Below are 4,081 nucleotides of genomic sequence, written 5' to 3'. Positions count from 1 at the left end.
AAAAAAAAAAAAAAAAAAAAAAAAATCTACTCAAGACTGAGTCACCTTTTCAATAGAGTTCCCACAGATCAGCCTATTTAAAATGGAAACCTACTCCAATACCCTTAATTCTTCTTCCCTGCTGCAATTTTCTCCATAGTACTTGTCACCTTGTTTATTTATTTCTTCCCCCCACTAGAATGTACATCCCGCAGAGACATAGGTTTTTCTTTCTTTTAATTATTTCCGTATTTCTAGAATCAGAATATGTGCTAGTTGAGTGATAGGAGAGAAGGACTGAGTAAGACAAGGACAGAGAAGTAGCTATTCGATTAGGTCACATGAAAGTCATTAGAGACCTTTATGTTAGCAGTTTAGTGGAACAGTGAGGATAGAAGTCACATTAAAGTGAGTTGAAAAGTGAACTGGGGAGACAACCTCAATGTCCTTTAATACAAACATGGGTTGTTCCTGCCTTACTTCAAGAATATATACTGAGTAGCCCTATGCCTAGAAAGAACTAAGCAAGGCAAGAGTGTCAGGAGATGGAAGCAGAGAGGCAGCGTGGAGGATCTTGGCTTTTGCTCTGGGAGAAATGGGGGCAATTGCAATGAAGTTGGTTGATCTGACTTACACTGTAAGCCAATCACTCTGGCTGCAGTGTGAAGAAAACTGTAGGGAGCAAGGGCAGAAGCAGGGAGCCCAGGTAGAAGGCTACTGCAGTGAACCAGGTGAGAGAAAATGGATTAGGAAAAAGTTAGGATGCATTCTGAAAATAAAGGCCATTGCATTTGCTCATGAATTGTATGTGGAGTGAGAGAAAGATGTATTAAGGAGGACTCCAAGGCTTTTGGCCTGAGCAACTGGAAGGATGGAGATGTCATCAGCTGTGATTGGGAAGGCTGCAAGTAGAACAGCTTTGGGGAGATCAAGGGTACAGTTTTGGACACGTGCAATTTGAGATGTGTCAGAAACATGGATATTTGTTATCCTCTGCATGTTCCTGTATATTTACCATTTTCTGGAATGGACCAACAGTAAAAACAACATGAGCAAATTGGTGTATGGCTGGAGCAACTAAATGTCTTCAGAGTTTCCATTACCTGTATTGTATTGCATAAAATATATGCAGTGCACTGAAGCTATAAATAGAACTAGTGATTACAAAAATATTTTAACTAAGAAAAATTTTAAACCATGAAAATATTGCCAAATAGGCAGAATATAAATAATAAACTAAAAATGAGTTAAAAGAAGGTTAGAATCAGAAAAATTCCAGATATTCTATCTGTATTAACAATTTCTCCCATTAGAAGTTTTATATGATAACAGCAAAATCAGTTCAAGTTTTTAAACCTGATTGATATAGACTAGAAGTGATCCCAAACAGCAAAATAGCAAATAAAACAAAACAAAATGAAACAACAATAAAATCCTTGCAGAAGGGGAAAAAAACCAGCAGCAAACAGTAGTTCATAACTCTTGGGATAAACCAAGAATGTAACCTAAACTAAATTATATTAATACTTGAATCTCTATTATGTGAATGTTGGTAATTCCTATTTTGGATTATCTATTAATTCTGAAACAGCTTTCTCTTGACTATTCCACTTCTGTACATCTCTTTTTATCCCCATTTCCAGGGTTCTTTTCTCTATTCCTGTTAGCCATCTCACAAGGCATGTGCTTATTATTTCTCAGACAGCTGCCATTTTTTCCAATGCAAGAAAAGAATGTGGATGGATTACTTTCCATTTAAAAATATCTGTATAATTTTTTTTCTGTTAGTAGTTGTAACCATATATCCAACTCTTGATATCTTAAAAGAGGCTTTTCTGGCCAGGTGCGGTGGCTCACACCTGTAATTCTAGCACTTTGGGAGGCTGAGGCGGGCGGATCACCTGAGGTCAGGAGTTCGAGACCAGCCTGGCCAACATGGCAAAACCCCATCTCTATGAAAAATGCAAAAATTAGCCAGGCATGGTGGCAAACGCCTATAATCCCAGCTACCTGGGAGGCTGAGGCAAGATATTCACTTGAATTCGGGGGGCGGAGATTGCAGTGAACCGAGATTGTGCCACTTCACTTCAGCCTGGGCAACAGAGTGAAACTCCATCTAAAAAAAAAAATTAATTGTTTTCAAAACCCTTCCTTATGGTTCTCTAGCAAACAGCTGCACAAGATAAACAAAGTGAATAATCATACAGTATAGATGCTCTGTGCAGAGCCTAAATAAAACAAGCTACAAAATTGACAAATTCCTTCACAAACCATTTCTAACATAATGCATAATCCATGTGTTACACCACAAGGTCCCATAGCTTTGCAAATCATTCGAATTTGATCTTGATCCCAGGGTGTTTCCAATCTTGTGATATAGTCTTTCCACTATATTACTCAAACTATCCTTGTGTTATATATTTTGTATACTATGTCCTCTTTGACTGCTCAAGCAAGGTATAGCATGATAAATTGGAGAAATTTAATTGCAATTGGGTGTAATTGATTCAAAATTTTCTTTTCTTTTTTTTTTTTTTCTTTTCTCTGGTGGCTTTTTTTTTTTAATTTATTTATTATTATTATACTTTAAGTTGTAGGGTACATGTGCATAACGTGCAGGTTTGTTACATATGTATACTTGTGCCATGTTGGTGTGCTGCACCCATCAACTCGTCATTTACATCAGGTATAACTCCCAGTGCAATCCCTCCCCCCTCCCCCCTCCCCATGATAGGCCCCGGTGTTTGATGTTCCCCTTCCTGAGTCCAAGTGATCTCATTGTTCAGTTCCCACCTATGAGTGAGAACATGCGGTGTTTGGTTTTCTGTTCTTGTGATAGTTTGCTAAGAATGATGGTTTCCAGCTGCATCCATGTCCCTACAAAGGACACAAACTCATCCTTTTTTATGGCTGCATAGTATTCCATGGTGTATATGTGCCACATTTTCTTAATCCAGTCTGTTACTGATGGACATTTGGGTTGATTCCAAGTCTTTGCTATTGTGAATAGTGCTGCAATAAACATACGTGTGCATGTGTCTTTATAGCAGCATGATTTATAATCCTTTGGGTATATACCCAGTAAGATTCAAAATTTTCTAATAAACTCATATGAATGATATAAAAAGAAAGAGCATTTTTTCTTCCTATACATAGGCATTTGCTGGGGAGTCACTGGAGGTAGAACCTTGACAAAACGTGTCAGTGACCATATAGTAAATTTTCTACTAGTATTTAATAAGCAATATTAAAAGATACAGAAAATATTCCGCTGTATGTTTAACACTGAGAACAAATTCATAGTGAACTTTCTATAGCCAAGACAGTGATCATTCCTTAAGCAATTATCCTTCCTTAAGAGGTTTAAAGACATCTAATTATTGCTATGTTGTTTTAGAAGGCAGAGCAGAGTTCACAATAGCTCAAATTTCCTGAGGAACAGGAATTTGCTTGGAAAACATTCCACATCAGAGAGTAATGTGAACTTAGCTAAGAAAGAAAGAGTTGTGACTCTTTTCTGTACTGCATAAACAAAACAATAACAATAGACAAAAATAAAGAAAAATTTGAACCATAATTGCATTACCTGCAACAACTAAAACTTTCTCAGTTTTTCAGTGTTCACTTCCAGTCTTCGTTTATAACATGTTTTAGATGTATACAATAATGTGAAAAATGATAAGTTGGCTTTCAACACAGCAGATGAAAAGCGTAGTAATACCAGTCATAACTTTAATCCCTGTCTTAGTTTCTTTGTCCATTACTAGGTGATACAACATGAGACACAGTGACTTCTGACTTTAGAAGTACTCCAGAGAGCTAGTGATCAGCTACAGGGACTTGAATAAAGAGGCAGAAATACATTTTTAATATCAGTCTTTCTGATCCTTCTCAAAGTATTCTTACACCCTTGCTTCCAATTCTGCTATAAGAAAGTCGTTCATTCTTTATATAGATCATGTGAGCTAAAATTGAATGTGCAGCATCACACCCAGCTAATTTTGTATTTTTAGTAGAGACAGGGTTTCGCCATGTTGGTCACGCTGGTCTCGAACTCCTGACCTCAGGTGATCCACCCGCCTCAGCCTCCCAAAGTGCTGGG

The 4,081-nt window shown here is 37.3% G+C and overlaps 1 protein-coding gene across 1 annotated transcript in view; it reads right to left on the bottom strand.

The window, feature by feature from the left end:
• The window catches only part of VBP1 (von Hippel-Lindau binding protein 1), a 36,300-nt gene extending 32,602 nt beyond the window's left edge, over window positions 1–3,698 (bottom strand). Inside the window, exon 1 of the mRNA XM_011971955.1 lies at window positions 3,566–3,698. The gene's annotated coding sequence lies outside the window, so the exon portion shown is untranslated. The remainder of the gene's footprint in view (window positions 1–3,565) is intronic.
• Window positions 3,699–4,081: the final 383 nt, after the last annotated feature.

This window comes from Mandrillus leucophaeus, unplaced genomic scaffold, assembly GCF_000951045.1.
Source record: "Mandrillus leucophaeus isolate KB7577 unplaced genomic scaffold, Mleu.le_1.0 Scaffold1251, whole genome shotgun sequence".
Classification (NCBI taxonomy): domain Eukaryota; kingdom Metazoa; phylum Chordata; class Mammalia; order Primates; family Cercopithecidae; genus Mandrillus; species Mandrillus leucophaeus.
Note: the sequence above shows the minus strand (reverse complement) of the source record. Positions and strands in the feature narration are given on the sequence as shown.